Source organism: Salmo salar, chromosome ssa15 (genome assembly GCF_905237065.1).
Source record: "Salmo salar chromosome ssa15, Ssal_v3.1, whole genome shotgun sequence".
In the NCBI taxonomy this organism is placed as follows: Eukaryota; Metazoa; Chordata; class Actinopteri; order Salmoniformes; family Salmonidae; genus Salmo; species Salmo salar.
In genome coordinates, this window is record NC_059456.1 from 10670098 (window position 1) to 10683237 (window position 13140).

The 13140-nt window shown below is 43.7% G+C and overlaps 1 protein-coding gene across 1 annotated transcript in view; it reads left to right on the top strand.

Moving 5' to 3' along the window:
- Window positions 1–13140, top strand: part of tmem8b (transmembrane protein 8B) — a 337935-nt gene that overhangs the window by 319533 nt on the left and 5262 nt on the right. The window lies entirely within an intron of this gene.

The window sequence follows — 13140 nt, forward strand, 5'->3', positions numbered from 1 at the left end:
AATATAAATATGGGTTTTATTTACACTGGTTGACCTTTTCATGTGGCAGCAGGTCACAAATCTTGCTGCTGTGATGGAACACTGTGGTATTTGGGAGTTTATCAAAATTGGGTTTGTTTTGAAATTCTTTGTGGATCTGTGTAATCCGAGGGAAATATGTGTCTCTAATATGGTCATACATTTGGCAGGAGGTTAGGAAGTGCAGCTCAGTTTCCACCTCATTTTGTGGGCAGTGTTGCACATAGCCTGTCTTCTCTTGAGAGCCATGTCTGCCTACGGCGGCCTTTCTCAATAGCAAGGCTATGCTCACTGAGTCTGTACATAGTCAAAGCTTTCCTTGAGTTTGGGTCAGTCACAGTGGTCAGGTATTCTGCTACTGTGTACTCGCTGTTTAGGGCCAAATAGCATTCTAGTTTGCTCAGTTTTTTTGTTAATTCTTTCCAATGTGTCAAGTAATTATCTTTTTGTTTTGTCATGATTTGGTTGGGTCTAATTGTGTTCCTGTCCTGGGGCACTTTCTCTCTCTTTTCTGGTTCTAGAAGCAGACCCTTAAACTGGTCTCACACACACACACACACACACACACACACACACACACACACACACACACACACACACACACACACACACACACACACACACACACACACACACACACACATAAAAGGACTCCATTACCTATAATGTATGCTTTGGCGCAGCCCAAAGTGTTTCTGTCTGTTTCTGCCTGTCTCTGGAACACATTGTTGCAGTCAGGGCATAAAACAAACACCTGCCACCTAACAAATGCTGGTAGATATAGGTATTGGCGGGTAAGAATGTCTAGTTCACTAGTCACGTAGGCAGGTGGTCAATTTGCAGGGCTCTACAGTGTGAACGTTAAATTTGCATTTTCGCGAATCAAAATAAAGTTAAGTATTAGCACATTTTTCGAGTTGTAATTTATAGCAGAAAACACTGCAGTAGCTGTTTTCAAAGAAATAGGAATCTATATCCCACCTCGCGCAGCAACACTGTGTCACGTCGTTCGTCAGAAGGAGTGGACCAAAGTGCAGAGTGTGTATCGTTCCACATATTTTATTGAACTGTGAAACTATGCAATACACACACATAAACTAAAGAACAAAAACAACAAACCGTGACGAAGAGGTGCAACATACACTCAAAAACAATCTCCCACAAACCCAGGTGGGAAAAACAACTACTTAAGTATGATCTCCAATTAGAGACAATGATGACCAGCTGCCTCTAATTGGAGATCCTCCCAAAAAAGCCTAACATAGAAATACAAGAACTAGAACATAACAACATAGAAAATCTAAACTAGAAAAAAAACCTGTCACGCCCTGACCTACTCAACCATAGAAAAATAACAGCTTTCTATGGTCAGGACGTGACACACTGCTTGGCCAGGAGACGCTGCACACAGGCATAAACATTGGTCTAATTTACTCTAAAATCTACAAAGTGAGACTTTTGTCCTCGTATTTCTTGGCTTATTTACATTGATTTTTGTTCACAAAACCAGTCTGCTGCTTCAACTGTTCTGCTGCTGGTCACGACACGCCCGTTACCACGGTAACCTCCCATCCTTAAAGTTGGCAGTTTGTCTCATCGTATATTTTGGTTAAAAGACTCGGGTCACAAAAAAAAAGAACTTTTGCAATATATCGCATTACTTCTTACTAATAATTGTTTTGTTTTAGAAACATTAAGCATCTGTTTTTATTGGGTGTTTTTTGATGTAATTATATGAAAACAAATATTTTGTCTGGTAAAAAAATCAGTGTCTAGTCGACTTTTCCATCTACCTGCCACAGTCACTGGTGGACCAATAACTACATTTTAGGCTTTGCTATGCATTCTGGGTATTCTGTATGAGGATGGGAGAACATAAACAGTTTTTAGGCTGAGTCCCAAAAGGCACCGTATTTCCTACATAGTGCACTACAGCCGAGACAAAAGTACTGTATAGGGAATAGGCTGCAATTTGGGACCCTACCTTAGTTCTCTCCCCCTGTACGGTACAGTAGTGTAGGTATTAGTCCCAGTGGATACTACCTTAGTTCTCTCCCCCCATACAATCAGTCACTACAAAGATACAGGCATCCTTCCTAGCTCATTTGCCGGAGAGGAAGGAAACCGCTCAGGGATTTCACCATGAGGCCAATCGAGACTTTAAAAGAGATACAGAGTTGAATGGCTGTGGTAGGAGAAAACTGAGGATGAATCAGCAACATTGTAGTTACTCCACAATACTAACCTAATTGACAGAGTGAAAAGAAAGAAGCCTGTACAAAACCACACATCACTGAGTTCATATTTTCAAGCGTGTTGGTGGCTGCGTCATGTTATGGGTATGCTTGTCATCGGCAAGGACTAGGGAGTACAGAATACAGGTATAAGCACAGACAATATCCTAGATGAAAACCTAGTTCAGTCCTCTGTAGTTCTATGTTCTACCCTCCGTATGTGTTTACGTAATGTCTAATGTAGCAGTCTGACTCTGACCGGAGACGCATGGGCCATGCTGCTGAAAGTGACAAGGAGACATCAATTCACACGTCAACCAATCAGCCAATCAATAGCCTTCATTCTGCAGCTCTCCTGGGACCCCAACACACACATGCAACACCGATAACAAACCAGGGCAAAGCCAGACCTGTTAACTTTACAGAACAACTTTACAGAACCGTTAACGTTACATATCAACTTTACATAACTGTTAACTTTACAGAATACCTTTGTATAACTGTTAACTTTACATAAAGGTTTATGTAACTGTTCACTTTACAGAAGAACTTTACATAACTTTTAACTTTACAGAACAGCTTTAGAGAACTACTAATTGTACAGAACTGTTTACTTGACCAAACAGCTTTGCAGAGCTGTTAGCTTTACATAACAACTTTACATAGCTTTACTGAAAACATGACATAACTTTTAACTTTACAGATCAATTTTAGAGAACTACTAATTGTACAGAACTGTTAACTTGACCAAACAGCTTTGCAGAGCTGTTAGCTTTGCATAACAACTTTACATAGCTTTTACTGAAAACATGACATAACTTTTAACTTCACAGAACAATTTTAGAGAACTGTTCACTTTGCAGAGCCGTTCAATTTACAGAACAACTTTACAGAAGTACTAACTTTACAGAAGTACTAACTTTACAGAAGTACTAACTTTACAGGACAACTTTACAGAAGTACTAACTTTACAGGACAACTTTACAGAAGTACTAACTTTACAGAACAACTTTACAGAAGTACTAACTTTACAGGACAACTTTACAGAAGTACTAACTTTACAGATCAACTTTACAGAAGTACTAACTTTACAGGACAACTTTGCAGAACTGTTAACTTGACTCACTAAAGACTTAAAATGGTCCAAGCACAGTGGTGAAATAGGCGTGACAGTGACTCTTCCCCCTCAGGAGGTTGAAAAGGTTTGGCATGGGCCCTGAAATCTTGAAAAGGTTCTACAGCTTTACCAGTGAGAGCATATGGACTGGCTGCATCACTGCTTGGTATGGCAATTGCACCGGCCTCGATCGCATGGTGCAACAGAGGGTTGTGTGGACAACCCAGTACATAACTAGGGCCGTGCGCCCAGCCATACAGGACATCTATCAGGCAGTGTGAAAAGAAGGCCCAGCAAATCGTTAGATTCCAACCACCAAAGCCATAGACTATTTTCTCTGCTGCCGCACGGCAAGAGGTACCGGTCCATCAAGTCTGACTCCAATAGGCTCTTGAACAGCTTCTATCCCCAAGCAATACTGACTGATAAATAGCTAAGAAAATAGCTACACGGACCGAGTTTACCTTGTATTTTATTGACCTTTCATTTCAATCTTGGCACTCTCTATGCCCACTCACAGGGCCCTACACACTACACACACACACAAACACTCACTCCATTATTTCCTCACTCTCACATTTATACTGACTCTACACACCCACCCACTCACATGCAGTGCCTTGCAAAAGTATTCATCCCCATTGGTGTTTTTCCTATTTTGTTGCATTACAATCAGTAATTTAAATAGATATTTATTTGGATTTCATGTAATGGACATACACAAAATAGTCCAAATTGGTGAAGTGAAATGAAAACAATTACTTAAAAAAATACAAAAAAAAAGAAAAGTGATGCATGCATATGAATTCACCCTCTTTGCTATGAAGCCCCTAAATAAGATCTGGTGCAACCAATTACCTTCAGAAGTCACATAATTAGTTAAATAAAGTCCACCTGTGTGCAATCTAAGTGTCACATGATCTGTCACATGATCTCAGTATATATACACCTGTTCTGAAAGGCCCCAGAGTCTGCAACACCACTAAGCAAGGGGCACCACCAAGCAAGCAGCACTATGAAGACCAAGGAGCTCTCCAAACAGGTCAGGGACAAAGTTGTGGAGAAGAACAGATCAGGGTTGGGTTATAAAAAAGTATTTGAAACTTTGAACATCACGGAGCACCATTAAATCCATTATTAAAAAATGGAAAGAATATGGCACCACAACAAACCTGCCAAGAGAGGGCAGCCCACCAAAACTCATGGACCAGGCAAGGAAGGCATTAATCAGAGAGGCAACAAAGAGACCAAAGATAACCCTGAAGGAGCTGCAAAGCTCCACAGCGGAGATTGGAGTATCTGTCCATAGGACCACTTTAAGCCGTACGCTCCACAGAGTTGGGCTTCACGGAAAAGTGGCCAGAAAAAAGCCATTGCTTAAAGAAAAAAATAAGCAAACACGTTTGGTGTTTGCCCAAAGACATGTGGGAGACTCCCCAAACATATGGAAGAAGGTACTCTGGTCAGATGAAACTAAAATTGAGCTTTTTGGCAATCAAGGAAAATGCTATGTCTGGCGCAAACCCACCACCTCTCATCACCCTGAGAATACCATCCACACAGTGAAGCATGGTGATGGCAGCATCATGCTGTGGGATGTTTTTCATCGGCAGGGACTGGGAAACTGGTCAGAATTGAAGGAATGATGGATGACGCTAAATACAGGGAAATTCTTGCGGGAAACCTGTTTCCGTCTTCCAGAGATTTGAGACTGGGACGGAGGTCCACCTTCCAGCAGGACAATGACCCTAAGCATACTGCTAAAAAACAACGAGTGGTTTAAGGGGAAACATTGAAATGTCTTGGAATGACCTAGTCAAAGCCCAGACCTCAATCCAATTGAGAATCTGTGGTATGACTTAAAGATTGCTGTACACCAGCGGAAGCCATCCAACTTGAAGGAGCTGGAGCAGTTTTGCCTTGAAGAAAGGGCAAAAATCCCAGTGGCTAGATGTGCCAGGCTTATAGAGACATACCCCAAGAGACTTGCAGCTGTAATTGCTGCAAAAGGTGGGTCTACAAAGTATTGACTTTGGGGGGGTGAATAGTTATGCACGCTCAAGTTTTCAATTCTTTTGTCTTATTTCTTGTTTGTTTCACAATAAAAAATATATTGCATCTTGAACGTGGTAGGCATTTCTGTAAATCAACTGATACAAACCCCCCAAATATCTATTTTAATTCCATGTTGTAAGGCAACAAAATAGGAAAAATGCCAAGAGGGGTGAATACTTTCGCATGCGACAGTACAAGATGCTGCTACTCTGTTTATCTTATATCCTTTTGCCTTGTCACCTTCCCCCTATTCATATCTACCTCCATCACTCCAGTATCCCTGTCCCCTTCCCCCTATACATATCTACCTCCATCACTCCAGTATCCCTGTCCCCTTCCCCCTATACATATCTACCTCCATCACTCCAGTATCCCTGTCACCTTCCCCCTATACATATCTACCTCTATCACTCCAGTATCCCTGTCCCCTTCCCCCTATACATATCTACCTCCATCACTCCAGCATCCCTGTACATGTAAATATGGTATTGGAACTGACTTTTTAAATAGTTCTTGTATATAGTATGTTTACTTACTGAATTTATTGTGTATTTCATATTTCCTTTTCTTATTTCTCATGTGTTTTTTTCTAGTAATACATTGATATTGATTATCACATTGTTTTGGTTTTGAGTTTTCAAGAAAGACATTTCCCTGTACTTGTTGTGACATTAAGACTTGAAACTTGACTGCTAAGCTGACTAAGTATCCACAAAATGTTGGTATGTAAGTGGTGCAGAGATGTAATAAAACCAAACGGAATGGTGATAAAAGTTTACAAAATCAAAACAAATCCAACTTTAAATGTTTCTATCCCATTTCATCCCATTTTCAGAGATCGGCAGTAGTGTTCTGAACTTCTGTTTTTTTTATACTGTGCTCAGAGTAAATCGGTAACCTAGGAGACAACAGGCAAGATGACGTGGGCTGTTAAAGGTCTGTTAGGCCAAACAGTGTGGATAAAGTGAATTGGTAGCCTAGGAGACAAAAGTCAAGATGACTTGGGTTTGTGTTAAGGGTCTGTTAGTGAACAGAATGAGGGGTGGGAATGTTTCTGACGAAGCAGATCCCATCTGTAAGAACAGTGTGTAGGTGATGAGGAGGTTGAGCCAAGGTGAAGGACTGTGTTTAACATGGAATACATTTTCCTTTATTTAACTTTTATTTATTTTATTTATTTCACCTTTATTTAACCAGGTAGGCGAGTTGAGAACAAGTTCTCATTTGCAACTGCGACCTGGCCAAGATAAAGCAAAGCAGTTGAACAACATACAACAACACAGAGTTACACATGGAGTGAAACAAACATACAGTCAATAATACAGTAGAAAAATAAGTCTATATACAATGTGAGCAAAAGAGGTGAGATAAGGGAGGTAAAGGCAATAAAAAGGCCATGGTGGCAAAGTAAATACAATATAGCAAGTAAAACACTGGAATGGTAGATTTGCAGTGGAAGAAAGTGCAAAGTAGAAATAGAAATAATGCGGTGCAAAGGAGCAAAATAAATAAATAAATACAGTAGGGGAAGAGGGACTTGTTTAGGCTAAATTATAGATGGGCTATGTACAGGTGCAGTGATCTGTGAGCTGCTCTGACAGCTGGTGCTTAAAGCTAGTGAGGGAGATAAGTGTTTCCAGTTTCAGAGATTTTTGTAGTTCGTTCCAGTCATTGGCAGCAGAGAACTGGAAGGAGAAACAGCCAAAGGAGGATTAGGCTTTGGGGGTGACCAGAGAGATATACCTGCTGGAGCTCATGCTATGGTGACCAGTGAGCTGAGATAAGGGGGGACTTTACCTAGCAGGGTCTTGTAGATGACCTGTAGCCAGTGGGTTTGGCGACGACTATGACGCGAGGGCCAGCCAACAAGAGCGTACAGGTCGCAGTGGTGGGTAGTATATGGGTCTTTGGTGACAAAATGGAAGACACTGTGATAAACTGCACCCAGTTTGCTGGGTAGAGTGTTGGAGGCTATATTGTAAATGACATCGCCGAAGTCGAGGATCGGTAGGATGGTCAGTTTTACGAGGGTATGTTTGGCAGCATGAGTGAAGGATGCTTTGTTGCGAAATAGGAAGCCAATTCTAGATTTAACTTTGGATTGGAGATGCTTGATTTGAGTCTGGAAGGAGAGTTTACAGTCTAACCAGACACCTAGGTATTTGTAGTTGTCCACATATTCTAAGTCAGAACCATCCAGAGTAGTGATGCTGGACGTGCGGGCACGTGCGGGCAGCAATCGGTTGAAGAGCATGCATTTAGTTTTACTTGTATTTAAGAGCAGTTGGAGGCCACAGAAGGAGAGTTGTATGGCATTGAAGCTTGTCTGGAGGGTAGTTAACACAGTGTCCAAAGAAGGGCCAGAAGTATACAGAATGGTGTTGTCATGACGTTGGCCTGTGGGTAAGGTTTATGACCCCCCCATAAATACCTTTCTCCTTTCCACTCTCTTTCTGACCCTACTGAAGGACTGCTGTCCTGAAGGACTGCTGTCCTGTTAAATATAGAGAGTCTGGGAACATCAAACAAATGGGGAAAGGAACCATATTTTGGTAATAAAACCAGTTGGAAATATACTTTGGAATGTAATGAGTATGGATGTCAGTTCGATTGTCATCTGAGACATTATGACTGATGACAGGACGACATAAACTGTACCTGGGAAAGTATACACCCTCTAGTTATCAGAGTCACATGGAATTGTTATGCAATTGAAATGTTTGATATTGAAATTGTTTGTTAGGAGATTAAATGTAATTTTAGCTTCCAAATGAGAGAATTGGGTTTTCATAAGGAAAGTGTCCTGCTTGATCAGTGGCCCACCCCTGTGAAGAGACAGGGGTTATAAACGATGAAACACATCCTTCCCCCTCTCCACTATATAAGCCTTTGACGAAAAGATAACCACATGTTCCAGTACGTGAGGTCTGCAGCCTCTACGTTAGAAGGACACACAAGTCAAGTACAGAACTAAGCCAACCTCAGCGTGAGCTTTGATGGCGAATGGTATGAACTTTGAGCTTATTCACTACAGAAGTGATACTTCCTAGCCGTTGAGTTAGCAGCGGCCGCTGTAGACGTGGGCTAGGAAAGGACGGACGATGGATCCAGTCTAACAACGAACAGACGAAGATACCACCACGTATCCAATTTACCACCAGAGACATTCTTCCGAGGACAGGAAGATCTGTTTGCCAACCCGGCCAGCATCTACAACCAATCTACCGAAGCGCAGCTCAGAGTAAATATTTATTGCATTTTCCTTTTCCAAATGGGCGGTAATTTAGAATGCATAAGATAATGTATTTACGATAGCATAGCTGCTGTTTCTTTGTTCCTAAGTCTTCCCGCTCTTTCATTCAAGCCCAACCCCCTTTCCTTTGTGTAACCAGCCATCATACAGGTTCCGTCCACCAGGGACGTTTTCTGTATGACATCATTTGTATTCTGTGTATTTGTAATTCTGTGTGATTAGTTTAGGTATTTAGTAAATAAATAATTAAACCCAATTTTGCATTGCTGATTCAACTTGTTAGCCAGGGTTCGTGAAGATAACCAAGAATTTACAACTTTCATTATGAGACTGAAAATAAGATAAGGGTTAATATTGACTGCTATCGATGTAAAATTTTACTAAGTATTTTAAGAGTTTATTCGGAAGATAACGGCTCTATAAACGTTCTTCCGTGGTGCCCCGACTTTCTAGTTAATTACATTTACATGATTAGCTTAATCAGGTAATATTAATTACCGAGAAATAATTTTATAGGTTAGCATGTTATATCACTTAATCCGGCATAGCCAAAGACACGACAGTGTCGTCTGTGTAGAGGTGGATCAGAGACTCACCAGCAGCAAGAGCGACATCATTGATGTATACAGAGAAAAGAGTTGGCCCAAGAATTGAACCCTGTGGCACCCCCATAGAGACTGCCAGAGGTCCGGACAATAGGCCCTCCGATTTGACACACTGAACTCTATCAGAGAAGTAGTTGGTGAACCAGGCGAGGCAATCATTTGAGAAACCAAGGCTATTGAGTCTGCCGATAAGAATGTGGTGATTGACAGAGTCAAAAGCTTTGGCCAGGTCGATGAATAAGGCTGCACAGTAATGTATTTTATCGATGGCGGTTACGGTATCGTTTAGGACCTTGAGCGTGGCTGAGGTGCACCCATGACCAGCTCTGAAACCAGATTGCATAGCGGAGAAGGTGCGGTGGGATTTGGAAATGGTCGCTAATCTGTTTGTTGACTTGGCTTTCGAAGACCTTAGAAAGGCAGGGTAGGATAGATATGGGTCTGTAGAAGTTTGGATCAAGAGTGTCGCCCCCTTTGAAGAGGGGGATGACAGCAGCTGCTTTCCAACCTTTGGGAATCTCAGACGACATGAAAGAGAGGTTGAACAGGTTAGTAAATGGGGTTGCAACAATTTCGGCAGATAATTTTAGAAAGAAAGGGTCCAGATTGTCTAGCCCTGCTGATTTGTAGGCGTCCAGATCTTGCAGCTCTTACAGAACATCAGCTGACTGGATTTGGGAGAAGGAGAAATGGGGAAGGCTTGGGCGAATAGCTGTGGGTGGTGCAGTGCTGTTGACCGCGTTAGGGGTAGCCAGGTGGAAAGCATGGCCAGCCGTAGAAAAATGCTTATTGAAATTCTCAATTATAGTGGATTTATTGGTGGTGACAGTGTTTCCTAGCCTCAGAGCAGTGGGCAGCTGGGAGGAGGTGCTCTTATTCTCCATGGACTTTACAGTGTCCCAGAACTTTTTGAGTTTGTGTTGCAGGAAGCAAATTTCTGCTTAAAAAAGCTAGCCTTGGCTTTTCTAACTGCCTGTGTGTATTGGTTTCTAACTTCCCTGAAAATCTGCATATCACGGGGGCTGTTCGATGCTAATGCAGAACGCCACAGGATGTTTTTGTGTTGGTTAAGGTCAGTTAGGTCACCTAGCAGCACGAGCTCTGAAGATAGATGGGGGGCAATCAGTTCACATATGGTGTCCAGAGCACAGCTGGGGGCAGAGGGTGGTCTATAGCAGGCGGCAACAGTGAGAGACTTGTTTTTAGAGAGGTGGATTTTTAAAAGTAGAAGTTCAAATTGTTTGGGTACAGACCTGGATAGTAGGACAGAACTCTGCAGGCTATCTCTGCAGTAGATTGCAACACCGAACCCTTTGGCCGTTCTATCTTGTCTGAAAATGTTGTTGTTAGGGATGAAGATTTCAGAGTTTTTGGTGGTCTTCCTAAGCCAGGATTCAGACATGGCTAGGACATCCGGGTTGGCAGAGTGTGCTAAAGCAGTGAATAAAACAAACTTAGGGAGGAGGCTTTTAATGTTAACATGCATGAAACCAAGGCTATTACGGTTACAGAAGTCATCAGAAGAGAGCGCCTGGGGAATAGGAGTGGAGCTAGGCACTGCAGGGCCTGGATTCACCTCTACATCACCAGAGGAATAGAAGAAGAGTAGGATAAGGGTACGGCTAAAAGCTATGAGAATTGGTTGTCTATGACGTCCGGAATAGAGAGTAAAAGGAGCATGTTTCTGGGGGCGATAAAATAGCATGTGTGGGTGGTGGAACTGAAAGGTTGGATAAGGTATAATGAGCAGGGCTAGAGGCTCCACAGTGAAATAAGACAATAAACACTAACCAGAACAGCAATGGACAAGGCATATTGACATTAAGGAGAGGCATGCAAAGACTGCAAAGATTGAGTGGAGACCTTTCCTCTTTTCACAAAGGACTGTGTTGACCGAACACAGAGAGAGAAAAGAGTTCACAGAAAATTGCAAAGTATTCAGTGTCAGGGACAGTGTCAGGGACAGGGACAGGGACAGGGACAGAGTCAGGGACAGGGACAGGGACAGAGTCAGGGACAGGGACAGGGACAGTGTCATGGACAGGGACAGGAACAGGGACAGTGTCAGGGACAGAGACAGTGACAGGGACAGTATCAGGGACAGGGACAGGGACAGAGTCAGGGACAGTATCAGGGACAGGGACAGGAACAGGGACAGAGTCAGGGACAGGGACAGGGTCAGAGTCAGAGTCAGGGACAGTGTCAGGGACAGGGACAGTGTCGGAGACAGGGACAGTGTCGGGGACAGGGACAGTGTCGGGGAAAGGGACAGGGACAGAGTCAGGGACAGTGACAGGGACAGGAACAGGGACATGGACAGGGACAGGAACAGTGTCAGGGACAGGGGCAGAGTCAGGGACAGTGACAGTGTCAGGGACAGTGTCAGGGACAGGGTCAGTGTCGGAGACAGGGACAGTGTCGGGGACAGGGACAGTGTCAGGGACAGGGACAGTGTCGGGGACAGGGAAAGGGACAGGTACAGAGTCAGGGACAGTGACAGTGTCAGGGACAGTGTCAGGGACAGGGACAGGGATAGTGTCGGGAACAGGGACAGTGTCAGGGACAGGGACAGTGTTGGGGACAGGGACAGTGTCGGGGACAGGGACAGTGTCAGGGACAGGGATATGTCGGGGACAGGGTAAGGGACAGGGACAGTGTCGGGGACAGGGACAGGGACAGTGTCGGGGACAGGGAAAGGGACAGGTACAGAGTCAGGGACAGTGACTCAGGGACAGGTACAGAGTCAGGGACAGGACAGTGTCGGGGACAGGGACAGGGACAGTGTCGGGGACAGGGAAAGGGACAGAGTCAGGGACAGGGACAGTGTCAGGGACAGGGTCAGGGACAGAGTCAGGGACAGGGACAGGGATAGTGTCGGGGACAGGGACAGTGTCAGGGACAGGGACAGTGTCGGGGACAGGGAAAGGGACAGGTACAGAGTCAGGGACAGTGACAGGGACAGTGACAGTGTCAGGGACAGTGTCAGGGACAGGGACAGTGTCGGAGACAGGGACAGTGTCGGAGACAGGGACAGTGTCGGGGACAGGGCCAGTGTCAGGGACAGGGATTTGTCGGGGACAGGGAAAGGGACAGGGACAGAGTCAGGGACAGAGTCAGGGACAGGGACAGTGTCAGGGACAGCGTCAGGGACAGAGTCAGTGACAGGGACAGGGACAGTGTCGGGGACAGGGACAGGGACAGTGTCTGGGACAGGGACAGTGTCGGGGACAGGGAAAGGGACAGGGACAGAGTCAGGGACAGGGACAGTGTCAGGGACAGCGTCAGGGACAGAGTCAGTGACAGGGACAGGGACAGTGTCGGGGACAGGGACAGGGACAGTGTCAGGGACAGGGACAGTGTCGGGGACAGGGACAGGGACAGGGACAGGGACAGTGTCGGGGACAGGGACAGGGACAGGTTCTCGTGTCTCTACTTGGCTGATCTTAACAAGAACATCCTCACTTCCACTTCTAGCAGAGATAAATGTTGTAGTCCACGAATCTAATTATATTCTATAGTCACTGATAAATGTTGTAGTCTACGAATCTAATTATATTCTGATAAATGTTGTAGTCTACGAATCTAATTATATTCTGATAAATGTTGTAGTCTACGAATCTAATTATATTCTATAGTCACTGATAAATGTTGTAGTCTACGAATCTAATTATATTCTGATAAATGTTGTAGTCTACGAATCTAATTATATTCTATAGTCACTGATAAATGTTGTAGTCTACGAATCTAATTATATTCTGATAAATGTTGTAGTCTACGAATCTAATTATATTCTATAGTCACTGATAAATGTTGTAGTCTACGAATCTAATTATATTCTGATAAATGTTGTAGTCTACG